At 40.2% G+C, this 20,110-nt stretch overlaps 1 pseudogene; it reads right to left on the reverse strand.

Annotated features, from left to right (window-relative positions):
• Positions 1 to 13,460: 13,460 nt before the first annotated feature.
• LOC141586726 (elongation factor 1-gamma-like) lies at positions 13,461 to 18,707 on the reverse strand (annotated as a pseudogene).
• Between the last annotated feature and the right edge of the window lie 1,403 nt (positions 18,708 to 20,110).

Below are 20,110 nucleotides of genomic sequence, written 5' to 3' on the forward strand. Positions count from 1 at the left end.
CTCTATTGCATGAATTTCATCTTCGAGTGGAGAAATGAGGTGTGAACAATCTATGGTAGATTCCTCACTTGTAATCACTAGAATTCCAAGAGGATTCTGAGTGTTATTGGGCTTACCTCCAGGCGGTATTGGTAAGCGACCGTCTTCAATCATGTCTTGAAGCACATTTTTCAATTTGTAGCATTTTTTTGTGTCATGTCCCTTACCTCTATGATATTCGCAGTATGAATTTTCGTCCTAGAACTTGGATTTCTTTTCTGGTTCGGGTGTAGGGCCTATGGGTTGAAGCTTGCCTAGTTTCATCAATCTTTTTAGAGCATTGGAGTATGTGTCCCCAATATTTGTGAATTTCCTTGGTGGGGTACTCTTCTTAGATGGCTCGAGGAGGTTAACTTCATCAATCTTGCTAGTAGAGCCGTAAGAACGACTTGTTGAGCCTTGATATCCACGACCTACCGTTTTGGAGAAGAACCCTTTACGGATGTCATCTTCGATCCTTGTTCCTAATACGGTTAAGTCTTTGAAGGTCTTGATGTTTTGGTACCTCAAATGACTTGCATAGATGGGCTTTAGATTGTCCACGAATTTCTCCACGAGGGTAGCTTCATCTGGACGTTCAACAAGTTGGGTACTAGTCTTCCGCCACCTACTTAGGAAGTCGGTGAAACCTTCTTTGTCATTTTGGGTAAGAACCTCTAAAGTGCGCATGTTGACTTGGATTTCAGCATTATCCGCATATTGTTTGGCAAACTCAATTGTGGCATCGTCCCAGGTAGCAATTTTCTTATGCTCTAGAGAATAGAACCATTGTCTTGGGATGGTGTCAAGAGATGAAGGAAAGATCCTTAAGAACATCTCGGGTTTAATGCCTTTGATAGACATGTAATCCTTGAAAGCACGGATATGGTTCAAAGGGTTTTCATGCCCTTTGAATTTAGGGATATCCGTCATGTTGAAGTTGGTTGGCAACTTGGAACTCACGACCTCATATTTGCGGTTATTCTCCCTATAAATATCATCCTCTTTGAGATACATCAATTGTTCCTCCAAATATTGAAGTCGTTTCTCAGCTGCAGTCATACCTACGGGAGGGTTTTCGTCCCCGAAGTTATTCACAAATTCATCAGACACTTCACTTTCTCGAGGAGGCAACCTCGTTTCCACGGCATATATTCGGCCTTCGATTGTGTCGAGGCGATTATACACTTGATCTTGAGTGACTTGGAGACGAGCTAGTGCGGTTAAGATTTAATCATTACCATTTTGGGGTTGGTCGTTGCTCACGTCGCTTGTTTCAGGCATCTTGGAAACTGGATAAGAGATCGACGACGAATCAAAACACGATCGACCATTCTAGCACACTTACTAAGAAAATGTTTTGACTTGTGAAGTGGGAGTGTGCCACTTGTGTCAAGTGAGCTTTGAAGAAATGACAAAGTTTGAAAATGTTGGTCCTTGTCAACTGTAGTGTAGTTGTAGGAGTGGACTCAAAGTGAGATTTTGAAATGGGTTAGGCCCGAAATTTGACTCGAGAATTGGACAGAGTTTTGACTGATTTTGCGCTAATATTGGGCTCATGTTTCGAAAATTTTACATCTTAAAAGGGATTTTGATTTTACAAAAATCGTCATGGCTTTGTTTAGAAATGGTGATCACATATGGTACAAGCATTTATACAGGCATTATAACAGGATGCTGAGTGCATTTAGAAGGGTTTTGGCTTAAAGGGTGGGTTGCCATACCGAACAATCAAACCCGAAGTCTGTGGAGAGGCTCGTACCAAACAAGAGTAAGGCCGATTCCTAGTCCATTTCCTCGAGTAGTGAAAGTCCTTGATACAAACAAAAGTAAGTACCATGGTATGGTTGACGTCAATCCTTATCCATCCTTAGGCCCAAATAAGAATTTGGACCGTCTAGACGGGACAATTGGTCGAATGGGTTGGGTTGGGCCTAGGAAGGCCGAATGAAACGGTCTAGGAAGACCGAGTTATGAAAACCGACAATTGTCTTGTACAAACTATTCCCTAACCTTGTTCAAGTTTCATCCTTTTGGCTACACGTAAGTGTATTATCCCCAGCGGAGTCGCCAAACTGTGGACGCGGGCCCACGGGGGCGAAAAGCGAAGCAAGCTTTTCTTTTGTTGTTTTGCGTTTGTGGAGTTGCCACCAATTTATTGTGAAAAATTGGAAATCGTTCGAATACCTCATGTCATGTCAAGACACAAAGTAGTGACTTGAACACCAAGCACTCGTTACCCTTAGCATTCTATGTCTAGAATGACTCTCGTGGATGCCAATGAACACGGATGTTCACAGAGATCTAGAGTAAGGGGTGAGGGTACGTATTAGGAAGCTCTTTTGATCGAACACCTAATCCCGCCCGCCTCGATAGCGGCCTCTACTAATGATTAGGGAATTTATCTATACTCGATATATTGTCGGTTTATATGCATGCAATGCAACATCCATTAGATTAATCCTAACATGTGAGAATTAGACTAAGTCGGTTATGTAATACTACGGTTTTATGAGTCTCTGGGTACTCTATCGACTGGGCCTTACTCTGTCGAGTAAGGGTGTTTTGATTTAAGAAACAGTAGTCTGCATGTAGGGTACTCGATCGAGTAGCCTGGGCACTCGATCGAGTAAGTGGCACTCGATCCAGTACGTCAGTTACTCGATCGAGTAGCTCGGTTTACGGGTAATGTTTTGTCGGGTTTTGTTAATAATGCGAATGAGGATATATAACTTTTCGTCATCTTCACTAAACACTTTTATTAAACCTAATACATTCAAAAGAGATTTCAAACTACGTTCTTCGCATCCTTTGCATTATTGACAAATCTCGGAGCTTGAGAGGTCGGATTTCATCGTTCTTTACATCCTTGTGATCCTTGCGTCGAGGATAAGATCTACGTACCAATTCTATAGTAATTAGTTAAGTTTGTTTAAACCCTAATTTGGGGGATTGGGGTTTTTGATGATTTTTATGATTGTTAGTAATTGTATGATTATATGTTAGGAGGAGGATTCGTAGAAGAGAGATTTTGATACAGCTGTTGAGATCGTCTGTGTGTGTTGCATTCTAGGTAGGGTTTCCCTACTTAGTATTAGTCACATAATGTGTTGGTTGTTAGTTGTGATTGTTGTATAGTATCATACTCGTATTGTGACGGTTGTTGGAATTGGTTACTGTTGATGGTTGTGATTGATTGAATCTGTCTGTGTTCTTCGGGGTGCGTCCCTGGCTGAGTGGGGTCACTTGAAGGAGTGGCTTCACGCCCATTATTTGCCTTCTGTGGAACCCGCCACATAAGGGATGTGCACATTAATGGATTTGGGTCGATCGCTCAATGGAGATGAGCGGGGCTTAGGTGGGAACGGCTGCGGTCCCCCACTGGCGGAGTGGAGTTACCTGTTGCGATGGGTACTCTGGCAGGGCTACACACTTTAGTGTGTAGTCAGTGATGAGGAGTTGATTATGGAGTTTGGGTTATGTGACGATTGAGCTGTGTTGGTTTCTGTCTTGTTGTAATTATATAATTGTGTGATTAGTACTGACCCCGTCTTTGTTTTGAAAAACTGTGGTGATCCATTCGGGGATGGTGAGCAGTTGTTGAGCAGGTATGAGTCGAGACATATGGGCTAGCTGGGATGTGTCACCATGAGATGATAGAGTCTTTCGCTTTAGTTTTGTGTAGTTGTCAGACATTTGGTTTAGTTGTTAGACACTTGGTTTGAGAACATGTAACCCATATTTTATCAGTTGGTTTTGGATTGTATTCACTAAACTTTATTCTATTTAAATGTTGTTTCTTTATTGTCTTTTGATCATCATTGCCTCGGGAAATCGAGATGGTGACATCTTTATACCTGAGTGGTCCTGGTAAGGCACTTGGAGTATGGGGTGTCACAGGTTAACACGTAATTTAGCATATAATTGAGTTGATTGGGATTTAAATTGATTACATGTGAAGGCATACAAATCATACAATAAATACAAGAAAATTATATTAATTACAATGGATTTAATGATTTATGTCGAAAATACTTTTAAAACGGATAATTTTAGAAAAGAAAGAATAAACAAATTAATGAACAGAAATTAGGGTGATAATACGAATAATAGTTAATTAATACGTAATTAATAAACTAGGTCAAGGCAAAACGGGAGTTCAGAGACATAACTCAACCAGGAACAGGCGCAGCAGAGCAGCGTCCCTTGGAAGAGGCGCAGCAGTCGCCGCGTCTGTTCCTTGGCTCAGTTCTGGCTGTGAAGCCGGAATTGCAAATTGTTAATGTTCGTTGGTGATTTTAATGATCGATTATGAATAATTGACTCGGATGAAAGTGATTAACATGTTATTTACATATGATTAAGGTGATAAAACATGAACAAAATTAAATAGAACTAATTATTTACATGATGCAAGGTTAATTAATGATTAAACAAACTAAATAAAATTAATTAAGTTAAACAAATTGCTAATGATAAATTAACGATTGTGACAATAAATAACAGATGCAAATATGTCAAAGAATGAATTCCAGAGATTCAATATGGATGAATCGAACCTCTAAAACCCGAATTTGATTTTATTGACGAAAACCCGCAAATATGAATTAGTTGGGATTTAAGTCGGGATTTTTGAAAGATGAATTAATTACTAATGACGATGAGTAATATGTTAAATTATTATGTTCAGATTGTTATCTTAAAGAATCAAAGAACGAATGAAAACAAAATAAAAACAAACGAATTAGCAAAAGACGAAGGAAGAAGAAAGGAAGCAGGAACTGCGGCAACCTCACGAAGAGGCGCAGCAGGTGCTGCGTCCCTTCGAAGAGGCGCAGCAGTTGCTGCGTCCTTTCTCGACGTCTGTCTCCTGATAATTCGTAAAAAAGGTTTAAACGTGGTTTTACAAATCAGTTTTAAGAATACTTTCTACTTAAATCTTACATTAATGATTACAATAATAAAGAACAATAAATAAAAGAAGGATTTACACCCTCAGACTTACATGTTTGACGAAACGAGATGAACTAAGTTAACGTTTAGTGATGCTCGACTCGATGTACGACGAAAGTGCCCTCTAAGAGGAAAACGAATAAGATTGATTAATGTTGATTATTGTGGAGTTGGTCAAATTGGTCGGTCATGCAAAACGAGGCTGGTACTCAGAAAGATACGAGCTTACGTGGTCGAATGTTCAAGCACGTAGACGCCAAAAAGTAAGAACGTGGTCTAGAATGCAAAGGGAGAAGAGAAGGGCCTTACTCTGTCGACTAATACTGAGTAGGGAAACCCTATCTGGAGAAGACTGTAATACTACGGTTTTATGAGTCTCTGGGTACTCTATCGAGTGGGCCTTACTCTGTCGAGTAAGGGTGTTTTGTTTTAAGAAACAGTATTCTGCCTGTAGGGTACTCGATCGAGTAGCCTTGGCACTCGATTGAGTACGTTACTTACTCGATCGAGTAGCTCGGTTAACAGGTTATGTTTTGACGGGTTTTGTTAATAATGCGGATTAGTATATATATATTATGTCGTCATCTTTATTAAACACTTTTATAAACCTAATACACTCAAAAAGGAGATTGAAACTACGTTATTCTCTTCATCCGCATTATTGGCAAATCCCGGAGCTTGAGAGGTCGGATGTGATTGTTCTTTGTGTCTTTGTGATCCTTGCGTCAAGGGTAAGTCCTACATACCAATTTCATAGCATTTTGTTAAGATTGTTTAAACCCTAATTTATGGGATTGGGGGTTTTATGTTTAGTTGTGTATGTAGTAATTGTATGATTATTTGATAGAAGGAGAATTCGTAGAGGAGAGGTTTTGAGACAGCTGCTAAGATCGTCTGTTGTGTGTGTTTGCATTCCAGATAGGGTTTCCCTACTCAGTATTAGTCACATGATGTGGATTGGTGATTTGATTATGATTGTTGTTAAAGTATAATGTTGATATTGTGACGATTGTTGGATTTTATCATTATTGATTGTTGTTGATTGTATCTGTCTGTGATCTTCGGGATGCGACCCTGGCTGAGTGGAGTCACTTGCGGGAGTGGCTTCACGCCCATGATTTGCCTTCTGTGGAACCCTCCACAGGAGGGATGCGCACATTAATGGACTTGGGTTTATCACTCGATGGAGATGAGCGGGGTTTAGGTGGGAACGGCTGCGGTCCCCCACTGGCGGTGTGGAGTACCTGTTGCGATGGGTACTCTGGCAGGGCTACACACTTTAGTGTGTAGTCAGTGATGAGGAGTTGATTATGGAGTTTGGGTTGATGTGACGGTTGAGCTGTTTTGATGTTTGTCTTATTATGATTGTATTGTGTGATTAGTACTGACCCCGTCTTTGTTTTGTAAAACTGTGATGATCCATTCGGGGATGGTGAGCAGTTGTTGAGCAGGTTTGATTAGAGGCATATGGGCTGGCTGGGATGTGTCACCACGAGCTGATTAGAGTCTTCCGCTGTCGTATTTTTAGTAGTTGAGACATTTGGTTTTGAGAACTTGTATTGTACTTTTATCAGTTTGGTCTTGGAGTTGTAAACACGTAAACTTTATTACCATTTAAATTTATGTTTTGTTATTGTCATTTGATTATCATTGCCTCGGGAAACCGAGATGGTGACGTTCTTATACCTGAGTGGTCCTGGTAAGGCACTTGGAGTATGGGGGTGTCACACATACCCCGGTTGCTTGTTCATTTCTCGTGTCAAAACAGTCCGATCGTGTTGTTTCAGTCCTTGCAAATCGTTTTTAGAGTCTTATTTCAACCAAGGAAATTGTCATTTGAATGTTTAATTCATAAGCATTTAAATTACAAACCTATTTTCCATTGTTTTCATTCATGTTACTCGTCTCAATGGTATTGTTTGTCACGTCGCAAATCAGTTTAGTTGTGTCTTAAATTGTGCAAACTTGAGTCTTTAACCGTCTTAATCTTTAGGTCTCTTTTGTTCGAGTTCAAATCAGTCATTTTAAGTGTCCAAATTGAGTCAATTGTTGAGTATAAATTAATGTGTAATTCTTGGTTATAAGTGTGGCTCTAAATCGTGACAATACCACAAGATTACACTTCATGTGTCATATGCCCTAACGACTTCCTTCCCCGGTCTTCTAGTCAGATTATTACTATTTTCCATCGAGAAATACAGAATTTGAGAAAATAGAGAAAAAAAAAATGAGAAGGAGACAAGATCACAAATCCCACGTTAGAAACGTGAGATAATGGCCGTCAAAAGCAAGGATTATCGAAGACCTAGCCTAGACGGAAGTACGGAACCCTCATAGAAGAAACCTTAGAGGAGACTTTTGGCTTCAATCCTCCTTTGGCTAATATAAATTTCGTTCTTATTCTTAGTTTTGAACCGCCTTTAATTAGTGTTTCTCTACCTAGACTCATTTTATCCTTAATCAATGAGTTTGTTAATCTTCCATCATCGATATAAGAAATTCAAGCAGTTACCGATATCTCATCTTTCGTAGTCAATTAATAAATTGTATTTTTATTTTCAATAACGTAATATATATGTACGACTCCTAGAGTCATGCCGCTAGCTTGTATGTAAATATTATCATTTTACTGCTGTAAGAAAAATGTACAAGCATAGTTTGATTATGGAAGATTGGCGTATCACATTATAACCAAAGTAAGCTAATGCGTACCTATGTTGTCTTTGCATTTAAGTCTCCCTTCTAAAGTAGGGGCAAGTTGTTTCCATGGCTGCACAGTGCACAGCATATGTTGCACCTGTTAGCTTAATTCTTTTTTTTTTTTTTTTTTTTTTTTTTTTTGGCAGCTGTAAAAATGATTGCCTTACAACCTCATTTCAGCTTTAGCTAGGTTATGGGCAACCTTATTGAGACGACGAGGTAAAAAACTAAAACAAATACAATGAAAAGATGTGAAACAACTTTCAATATCCTGCAACAATCCTTTAGTTAAGTGATGCGGCACCTCCACCTGAGCCAGCTGAAGCACAAGTTGAAGGCAGTCGGAAGAGATATCCAAGTGTCGAATGTTAGCCTCCATAGCCCACTTGATAAGGTCTCTAATTCCAAAAGCTTCAGCTTGAATGGCTGATTCAGCAGTGAAGCTACGAGCAAAAGTGCGAAAGCATTCTCCCGTCGGTGAGTACACCACCCATCCTAAGGAGGCATGTAACGAGGTCTCCCAACAAGCGTCAACTTTAGCACGAAAAGACTGACAAGAACCTTTATCCCCTACAACAAAGTACGGGATGCTATTTGCAATATCGCTTCTAGTTGTATCCCATGGGTCATAATGCAGCCTCCCATAACCCTCGGTTGCTCTGGTAGTAGTGACGTTCTCAGCCTCCATCGCCACACGCGCCGCACTAGCCTGGATATTGAAAAAGAAGTCAATCGAGAACACCTTTCCCGCAAAGATCATCTCATTTCGTAGGCGCCAAATACTCCAAACCATAGAGAGAAAGAGAATAGAAGAAGACGACTCCATGGTCTTTGATTCAAAGTAAGAGATCCAATTAATAACCCAATCTCGAAGCGAGAGAAACTCAGAGAAATCCGTAGACAAACCAAGAGGAGAGCAAGCCCACAAGCGTTTCACCAAAGGACAGTCACGGAAAAGGTGCTCTAAAGTCTCAATTGTGCCTGAATCACCACAAAAAGGACACCAATGATTTAAGTTGATATTCCGTCTTGCAAATTCCGCTCCAACTGAAAGGGAATTTGTGAGAATTCTCCAAATAAGAATCTTCCAAACCTGAGGACCAGGAAGCTGCCATAATTTTCTTTTACAGAAAGTCTTCACTGTGGGGTTGATACGATTAAGGTCCTTAAAGGTACTAAATTTGGATAGGTGAGAAGCGAGGCAAATTGCATAACCACTCTTGACCGAATAAATACCAGACGTCGTGTGCTTCCAGAAAAAATAATCAGTAGAAGTGGACTTACAAATAGGCATAGCACAAATTTTCCCAGCCCATTCTTGATCAAATAACTCGTAGATAAGCTCATAGTTCCAACACAAGGAGGGAAGCAACAAATCCTTAACTGTTCTTTCCAACATAGAGGGGGGAGGCGGGAAACCAAAACTAGTAATACTAGCAGGAGCAGTCCCATTAACCCAGTTAGATTTCCAAATATTAAGCCCGGAATTGGTACCAAATTTCCATCCCAATTCAGGTAAGACCAATTCCATACCATAGGAAATACTTTTGCACCCCCATGACATGGAGCTACTAGCTTTCAAAGCCTCAGGAAGAGCCAGTGAATCGTTACCAATGAGTTTCGGATAGAAGACCCTGCTTATCAGAGAGTCCCTCGAATTCAAGATCTTCCATGCCAGTTTTCCTAGGAGTGCCTGATTCATACACCTTATACTCCGAATACCAAGACCGCCTTCAGACTTAGGTAAGCTAATGAAATTCTTACTACACCAGTGAATAGTAGACCCTGACCTCGTTCCAGCCCACCAAAAATGTGACAATAAGGAATTAATCTTATTAGCCACACTTACCGGTATTTTGAACACCGATAGGACATAATTAGATAAGGCGGACAAAACAGAAGAGATTAAAGTCAACCGTCCAGCAGATGATAGAAAAAGTCCATTCCAAGACGAAATACGTCGCTTAACCTTCTCAATAAGCTCATTAAAGATAACCTTTTTAGATGATTCAAAATTCGTATCGATACCCAAATATTTACCAATCCCTTGGTTCTTTGAAACATTAAGCGTTCTCAAACCTTCTGTAACTGAGGCCATCGTAGTGCTAGGACTAAAGAGAATGCCTGACTTACTCATATTCATAATCTGTCCCGAGGCAACACAATATGAGTCTAGAATCTCCTTGAGCCTCCTATAAGCCTCCTCTTTATCCAGAAGAAAGAAAACAGAATCATCTGCAAAGAAAAGATGTGAAAGAGGCGGTGCATTCCTGGACAGTTTAATACCATAAAGCATACCATTATCTTGAGCATCCCGAATATTGTGAGAGAGGATCTCCATACAAAGGATAAAAAGATAAGGCGACAGCGGATCTCCTTGGCGTAGACCACACCTAGGCCGGAACTGCTTAAGGGGTGCCCCATTAAAAAGAACTTCATACGAGACCGTAGACACACAACTCATAATAAGCTTGATCAACATAGGTGGAAAACCAAAACAGGCAAGGGTATGCTGAAGAAAATCCCATCTAATACGGTCATAAGCTTTGCTCATATCCGCTTTGAAGGCAAATCTTCCACAACTCCCGGATGAGTGCTTGTTAATATTCTGAATCGCCTCATGGGCAAGAAGAACATTATCACCAATATGTCGACCAGCAACAAAAGCATTTTGATAGTCCCCCACCAAATAGCTCATAACCCTAGCAAGTCGGTTAGTGATACATCTTGTGACAATTTTCATAATTACATTGCAAAGACTAATGGGCCGAAAATCCTCTACTTTTTCCGGACTATCACACTTCGGAATCAGGGTAATAAAAGTCCGATTAAGTTCTTTAAGAACCATACCACCATTTAGAATACTTAATACCGCGGAAGTAACATCCTCTTTAACAAAGTGCCAACATCTTTGGAAGAAAATAGCAGGAAAACCATCTGGACCCGGAGATTTTAAAGATCCCATCTGGAATACTGCTCGTCGAACATCTTTGGAAGAGAACGGTTTTGAAAGAAAGGCAATATCATCTTCCTTAATCTTGACATTCACTTTTTGGAAGAGAGAATGAAAGCTCTCAATCCTAGGGGAAGCGTTAGTACCATCCAACCCAAACTGATCATCCAGACAATCTGGATTATAAATACCATAGAAGTACGAGTAGAAGAGATTACCAATGCTAACAGGGTCATAAGTCCAAACCCCCTGATTATCTTTAATACTTAGAATAAAATTACGTCCCGCACGACCCTTAACCCAATTAAAGAAGAACTTTGTACATGTATCACCATCAACAGTCCATTTCAATTTAGCCCGTTGCTTCCAGTATAAAGCCGTGGCCTTAGCAAATTCCGTGACTTCATTATTAATAAGAATGGAAGGCTCGGCATTACCCGTGTTAATGGCGCAATTCATAGCTTCTTCAAGACGTTCGTCAAACCGATCCCAACTTCTGTTCCATAACTTTCTTTTTTCTAAAGACCATTTTTTCAAAATACTCCTAATAAAAGAGAGTTTTCTAACCAACCTGAAAGGAGAAGAGCCCTCAAAGCTAGATGTCCAATTCCTCTGAATAAGAGAAACACACTCTTCATTATCCAAGTTCCAAGATTCAATTTTATAAGGCTTCTTAAACGAGTTCTTTACAAGGTTGAAGTCAAGCTCAATAGGGGCATGGTCCGATATTTGGATCGGAAAGTGATTAACACCCGTGTTTGGGAAAGCTTGGAACCAATCCTTGGACCCATACGCCTTGTCAAGTCTTTCATAAACCCTCTTAAATCCTTTCCTATTGTTGCACCAAGTGAAGCGCGGACCTTTAAACGGAATATCTACAAGTTCGTTCGCAAGCCGCCACTTATGGAAATCCAACGCACCACTGATACTCCCATTTTTATAACTCAATTTATCACAACTAAATTCGACCTGATTGAAGTCGCCTACAATGATGAACGGATGATCAAAAGATGAAATCCACATTCCCAAATGCTCAAGAACACCCACACGTAAAGACAGATCAGGCTCGCCATAAAACAAAACAAGGTACCACGGCAAAACGGAGTTCATTTCATTCTTAAGGATGATGAAGTTATTACAAGTAAATACAGAGTTCATCATCAAACCGCTCTTCCACCCGCACCATAGTCCACCAGAACTACCATCAGCATTGACTCCTACAAACTCAACAAAACCCGCAGCTCTAAACAACGGGGTAACTAGGTTGACATTACATTTAGTCTCACTTAGGAAGAGAAAATCATAACTTTTAATACTAGTAAGCGCTCTAATTTTTGGAATTATAGGGGCGAGCGCATTGTTTAAACCCCTACAATTCCAAACGAGTCCATTCATGGTGCACGAGGAGGTTGTTTCAGGCCAACCTCCGCAACACCCAAGTCAGTAGCAGTAGCAGAATCTTCGTCAGAAATCAAAACATCTTCATCTGCAATCTGAATATGGAAAGCAGCCCCAACAGGGTCATGCACAGCAGAAGAAGCACGCACATCATCAATACACATTTTCTTTGCCAAATGAGTGAGATAAGTCTTAGCATGACCAACAGAGGTGAGAACCTCACCAGGGACCTCAGCATCATCCACTTCAGACCTACATTTCCTTTTCTTAATAGGTAAGCAAAACTCAGACCCTAGACCAGCATCACCAGCAGAAACATTCATCCCAGGAGTAAGGACAGCTTCAGCAGACTTCGCTTTAACAAACCCAGCAGAAGTAGAGCCAAAAACAGGCTGATAAATCTCAATTTCAACATTAGGATCATAAATAGTAGGTCCTTTTAACTCAATCCCTTGCACTTTAAGCTTACCAGTTGCATCCATAAATCCACCAGTTGTCTTAAGACCAGCATTCTCAGTGGGATCAGAAGAGGAGCCAACATTTAAAGCAAGCATTGTGTTAACCTCAGAATGATTAGTGTCCAATTCGTGACCCATGCAAGGAGAACCATAATCAGAATCAGAGCTATGGAAGGGCCATTCAGGCGTTGAGTAGTTAGAACTTGAGGAATCATCAATATTAATGATCACATCATTACCATACTGAGGACCATCCACATCTGAAGGCCTAACATCACCCGGAGAAGACTGATAAAAATTATAAGGATAAACCACAGGAATGCCCTGAGGCGGGGGATCGAATGTCTGATTGTATCCTCTATTGTCATCGTCCATTCTTGCCCAATTCAATCCCTCATTTTCTCAAGTTCTTAAGCGAGAGAAAATAGAAAAAGTGAAGCACACCCTCCATTACTAATTACGCAAATGCTTATTTGAAATGAGTGCGGTAGAAGAAAGACACGAGCGACAAATGTTGACAGTTCGGATTCATTAGCAGGTCACAAGATTAAAGCTTTGGCTCCTAGCCAAACACTAAACTTGTTGTACAGTCAAGAACATCAACGATTCAACGTACAATTTGCTACTATTACATGCTTACTGAGATCTTACAATCACAGTCTCGCGCAGTCGTCAACCAATCTAGTCTTGAGATCTTTAGTCCTCAGCCAAATGGTGAGAATCAAGATACCAAGAAACAAGCTGTCGACCAATTTACAATGTTCACTCACATGAACATGAATAATGATGCATGGTTAAACGCAATTCCTTGTCAAAATATGTTCTAGTACGTATATCACATTCTTCAGCAATGGATGGGTGAGAGAAGATAGAGAAGATGAGAATGATTCAATCGGCCCCAGTCTGGTGCAATCAAGTCTCAGGATTATACAAGCTGAAATCTCAACCTTATCAAGCTTAAGTGACTTGGAACTTCATCAGTAGTAAAATATCCGAATCAAAAATAATTAAGCATGAAGGCTTGTCAAGGGGAAGGTAACACTAAGGATTTTCAAACAAAATTGTAAGAGATTTGTAACAATTACATGAACAATTCCTCCCTACAAACAGAAAAGAAAAATATAGGAGACTGCCTTACTATATGTCAATTCTGAAGATCTTAGTGATAGATAGATGACCAAGCTGCAAAACCACACAAGGAAATCACTTGAAGCACTTGGCATCCAACAAAGCTTCGCCCTCAAAGGGTTCGCAGTCCTCAATCATTTGGTTGACACGTTCCTTCTGAGCTTCATCGTTGATGTCCACCTTAGTCCAGTAATATAGTTCCATGTCATAGCACTCCTCCATCACAAACGGTGGAATCTCTGTTCCACGGAAAAGCCAAAGTCCCTTCACTTTGTATGGGCCTGACCCAATAATCAGCATCTTCCCAAAAGCATACTTGCGGGCCAGATCCATCCTCTGCAAGAACCCGCCTACTTTGTTCAGAGTCACAAATGAGACTGTGTTCTCATCATCGTACTTGTAGTCACAGAACCACAAAGAGTAGCCCTCTGGATCATACATGTCCCAAAATCCTGCAACATGAAGATTATGCAAGGAATGACACTTCAAGCTCAAATGGAAAAAGCATCAGTCAAAACTAAACAAGGTACAAATAAGGAATAGGCCGTCAAAAGTTACTTGGTGCCCTCATTTTGCAAAATAACTCGATCAAACCAATAAAAGAATGCCTAAGCATAAAATGCCCTACTGTCATGTATCTACAATGTTGTTTACATGATACGTCATGCAGAGCGCCGAGTATGAAAAACAAACCAGAGAGCAACTCAACGCAGAAGCAAAAAAAAAAAAAAATCCCGACAAACAATATCTGAAGGTGACATAGTAATTAGTGATAACTTATTTGCTATGTCACTTCGGAAAGGCGAGTACTTCAAGAAGGACCAAAATAGAGCAAGCCGGTCAAGCAGAACGACACAAATAAGAAAGAGCTGGTACTAAGAAGCCCAAAATAGTGTAGCAAAGAGCCATGGTTGCTAAATTCAATTAAAAATACATAACACCAGTTCTGCGATACGCTCTAATAGTGTGTCTGACAAACATATTTTGAGGCAAGTGTCCTGATAGGATTGCTCGAACCGACTTTCGATTCACTAGGGGTAGAGCGAATCTGGTAACTCAGTCGAGAACAAAGGGCAGGATGTCGATTGTCAGGAATTGAGAACGCCGAGTAACTCAGAGAAGACAGGAGAAGGAGAGTGCTGACATGCTACAAATTTCAAAATGACAGAAACAACTAATATTGCATAGTCCAAGACAGGAGCAAAATAGGCAGCACTCTATGTCTGGCAAACGAATCATATGGGTCTGGTCAGGTCAGATGGAGTCGGGTTCAGCTGGGTCATTTTGGCAACAGGATTATTAGAGTAAGGTCATTTCAAGTCTGTTATATACGACCTGTCAAACAAACAGGTCAAACAGGTTGTACAGATCAAGTCACAATTCTGGTCGGCTGAATATGGACAGAGTCAGGTCTGGATCCAGGTCTAATATGGGCAACAGTCATATTAGGTCAATACATGTCAAAAATATTGTATGAGGCTGTTTATTTTCTATTTAGATAATGATTGTTTTTATTATAAGACTTCATAACTATTAACTAATACTCCTTTTCTGTAGGATATTCATTCCGTTAGGTTTGGGAGCAAAAATAAGGAATGAATGAAATTACGACTCATTTACCACATTACCTTCACATTGGGGACTCATTATCTCACATGCCTCCGACCCAACATCTTAACACCCATAACCACCGCACCCCAACCACAATCGCCACACCTCAGCCCCAACCAAGTCCACAGCCGTCGACCCCTTCCCTCACCACAGACACCCTCTCCCAACCCCCTGTACCACGCCAGACAACCGCCTTTTACATCTCTGCTCCCACAAGCTGGAAACTGCCACCACAAGCCTGAAAAACTCACTCCAACCTCACGAGAAAGCCATCCCACCGTCGACGCTCCCACCCTCAAGTGACCCTCCCCCACCCGCGAAAACCTCCTAGAGGGTGGGGTGGATTTTCGAAGGGATAAGGTGATTCCCGGCCTGTGAGGGCGGTTTTTGAGGATGGGGTGGTTGTGTCATGGTTATCTGGTGCATAAGACATGGTGGGGGTGGGGGAGTCACACAGTTACTTGTAGAGAAGGTGTAGTGCGCGGTATTGGGTTGGAGGTGAGTTTGGATGGTAGAGGAGAGGTGGAGCAGATTGGGAAAAAAAGCGTAGGTGGCTTCTTACTTTGATGCAGCATGTTAAATTTGAGTTCCAAAACCCGATGGAATCAGACAAATACAGGCTTCATGACAGAAGATGAAGGCTTCAATAGTTGCATTGAAAGAGGCATGCAATTTAGAGGGCTATTTTGCTAAACAATACTTTCTTCAGGCACATACTCCTTTCAAACAAATCATATTGTTGCATTTTCAAAGGAAAATATATACATTTAAGGGAGAAGTTGTGACTTGACAGGATTAAAGCAGAAATGACGACAGTAAACAAAATACAAATAGGAGACTAAAAATCACATAAATGTACCTTTAATTGCAACTTCACGGAAATTCCTTTTGGTGTTGGAGTAGAGCCTCTTCCAGTCATCCAAAATCATCTTACTAGGAGGAAGGAGGTCAAGAGGATTCTTAGCCTTTGGCTTGGGTGCCTCTTCCTCAAGAATTGCCACTGGTTCTTTTGGTTTGCCTCCTCTTTTTTGACCTCTTTCTTTTGTTCCTCCTTAGCTTTCGGCTTTGCGGGTTGTGAAAGCTTTTTTTATAACTGGGGGAACAGATTCTGTTTGAGCCACCTCGCCCAATACCTTTTTAAAGTTTGGCTGGTTAACCATAGTCCAAAAGTATCGTTCAACGTGTGGGAATTCTGAGGTAAAGCTCTTTGTCATGATAAGGCGAAAGCCACTAGACAAGTTACAGGTCATTACAATATCAGCTAGTGTCACATTATGTCCAACAAGAAATGTGTTGGACACAAGATGCTTGTTCAAAGCATCCAATGCTCTCTTCAGTGAAGAAATGGCAAGTTCCTCAACCTTGAAGACATAATAAAAACGTCCGTTATTAGATGTACTGAAACATTATAGAAAGAAATGCAATGAATGAGACAAATGGATGTGAAAGTGTGAAACATACTGGAGGAAGATATGTAACATAGCCAGCTCGAGGATAATACCAGCGAGAAATATTGGGATCAATCTCCATGGAAGCAAAATCAAGCCATAGTTCTACGTGAGCCTACAAACAAAAGAGCACATCCCTCAAACAAATAACATATACTAATACACATAAACGATGGCGATATTATCATATAATCCTTACATATTCAATTAGTGAAGCACCAAAGAGAGGATTGTCAAGCTTCAGCCGTGCGACTGCAGCAAGAATATGACATAATTAGAAATTAAGATACCAACTATCGTAAACTACGCACCAAAAAAGGCAGACAAAGACATACCATATCTTGCTATGGCATTACTTTCAAAAATGGGACCATTGGGAGTTTCCAGCACAGGGATCTGAAACAAGAGTTCACAATGACCCCAAATGCTAATCAAATCCAAGTTTAAAATCAGTGTTGTAAGCATTTACCTTGCCGATCGTGTTCATCTTTAGAAATTCAGGAGTTTTGTTAGAGACACCCATCTCAAAATTCTTTGCTAACTCAACTTCAACACCACTATACTCTGCTGTAATGAGAGCTTTATAACCATTCTTGTTTGTGCTTCCAACATGTAAAATCTAAGAACAAAATTCAGCGACTGGTGTCAAAAGGACAGGTAATTGTTCAGCCTACCAAACATGGATTTCAAACAAGTTCAAGACAAGCTATACGTAAAGTGATAGACGATAGCAATCACAAGCCAAATTTTGACATCTTTTTTAAGACAGAGATTATACATCCAGCTAAAAGCCTTAAGACCAGGAAGACTCACAAACTAACCTATCTATCAGAGAACTATGTATAATACAGAAACTTTTTAAAACCCATTTTTAAAAAGAAAGATGTAACTGAGGAAAAAAACGCTTCTTTACAAAAACTAAAAGCAATATAAATATCCAAATCCCTAAGTTCTACAAAACATAATGTCCCTGCCACAGTGCCACCTCTACTGTCGAAACAGAAAGAAGTGTATGCACAAGTCATGTGTATAACATGCCTTCCTTCAACTCAAACTCTATTAAACAGTCAGAGAAATTTAGAGTCGATTTTCATTCTAAGTTTATGGAATAAGGTGTCGCATCATTCATCTTACCCAAAGCTTTCACGAGTACAATGATTCATGACCAATACGGCTAGAAGCTAGAACAACCGCTCTAATGTCGCCCATCAACCACATTTTCTTTTGTTTTTTAACGAATACACTAATCTCAAACAGCGTGCGAAGAAAACTAAACCCAACTTCTATACCATGTTTAATTTTGACCCTCAAGCACTATTCCCCCCAGGAGCCAAACATTACAAAAATGAAGGCAAAAATATAATTTATGGCTCTAGACGCTCTCTCTCTACTAGCAAAAGTATAGAGAAAGGATCATATTCAAAAACTCAAACTGACAACTGATCATCATGTAGACAAACAGGAAATTGATTACACCAAAGTGACCAAACAACACAAAAAAGACAACAAAATAGCCAATTAGCCACATACTCTCTGTCGTTCAATCGACTTTTTTACGTCTAATTAAAATATTCCTCACAAACGAATAAAATGGGAGGGAGTAGTATTTTCCAAACCAGTTGCAAACGTCTTATAAACAACAATTGATTAATTGAACATATAAAACCCGTGTGGCGAAAACTAAACAAATTCACAGCTTATTTAGAAAACTCTTATGAATACAAAATTCTGTACATAATCAGCAGCAATACAGAAGTAAAAACAATTGAATCAACAGAAGCTTAAAAAAACAAAATTACCAAAGCCATGATATTGAAGTGAGACTGCGTTACAAGTTACTGCACCTTGATTAGTTGAAATCTGAAATAAGAAACATAAACAACATTGAAAATTAGAGAATTATTCTAAGGGATTGTAAATGAATAATGATTGGAGAGAAATGGAGAAAAATACACTCAAGTCAGCAAAGTCTCAGTCACGACTCTGGGGTTGTGAATTGTGGGTGTGCTTTGGTACTTTGGGGAGATTACGATCCAAATTCTACTTTGGTGACGGTCAATTTCACCCGTTCCTGATTTATATTCACCCGTTCCCGATTTTTAAACGGCTCGATTAGTTCCGAATTGAATGGATAGACATAGAAATCGGGCGGCACTTAAAATGAACGACGGAACGGTTGATGGGTCGGGTGAAACTGTAACAAACTTGACATTTTATATGTTACCGATATTTTTCTTTTTAATTGAAAAATCAGTATTTGTATACATATTTTGTAGAAATTAAATACTTTGTATCTTATTAGAATTTAAAAGGTGAATCTGTAAGTCAAATTTTTCATAATTTTTATTTTAAGTTACTCGAACAAGATGCATGTTAGAAAAATAACAATTTTATATACGTATATACTCAGTACTAAGTTACTCCACTTTATATAGTGAATAATTAGTTAAATACTCGGTGTAGCTAAAGATGGAAGTGGGTCGTGTCTCGTGCCAGTCCATCGTGACTAGAGGAGAAAATGTCGCGGACTGGACACAAAAATTTGAACTTCATGTCGTGGCATGCTGGTGAAATGGAAATGACGATTTAGGTACGACTCACGGCCCACGATATTGTTGGAATGTAAATTCGTAACAATGGAAATCCGACAGGAAAAATTAGGGAAAGATGAAAACAGAAAAAGACTTATCGTAAGAGATATGCAGCGCCGTGGTAAAAAACCGCTGACTTGAAAACTATTACGGCCCGACCGCGGTGGATATCGTCTCTCGCCGGTAGTTCCCCAAGGTTAACACTGCAGCCTTCGAACCGCACCACTGAAGTAAGAAGACTTTGGAACGGAACCGAAACTATACCCAGAACATTTCAGAGAGAAGAAGAAGAAGAGAAAGGGATTGTGAAATTTTCTGTGTATCAAAAGAGGAGGTGAGCTGCTCTATTTATAGTCGAAAATAGAGCAGTTAGGAGCCAAAAAAACGCTCCAGTCAAACCACAATTAAGGCGTAATAAACGCCCTTAATTGCAGCAATTAACAGACAGATTTGACTGACTGCTAATACTCCTATATACACTGAAGGTAGACAAACCCACATCACACAAGACCAAAAAAGGTAAAAGAGGGCCTTTGGCCCGCACCGCAGGTGCTCTACCCAAACCCAAACCCGAGCACGAGACGAGCCGGGCCGAGCGGGCGCGCGCGTGTGTGTGTTTGGACCCAAACCCACAGGCCCAACACTCACCACAAAAGCCTCCTTGGACCAATCTCTTGCTCCATCATGTGAAGGGAGCCTTATAAACATCAAAATATTGATGTTCCCTACCAATGTGGGATAAAAGGCAAAGAGAGGAAAGTTGCTTTTCAAGACAACACTCCAACAATCTCCCACTGATGGCGAAGAAAAGAACTAAGAAAAAATTCTGGGTAAGGAAGGATTGGATACTTA

Source organism: Silene latifolia, chromosome 6 (assembly GCF_048544455.1).
Source record: "Silene latifolia isolate original U9 population chromosome 6, ASM4854445v1, whole genome shotgun sequence".
Taxonomy (NCBI): Eukaryota; Viridiplantae; Streptophyta; class Magnoliopsida; order Caryophyllales; family Caryophyllaceae; genus Silene; species Silene latifolia.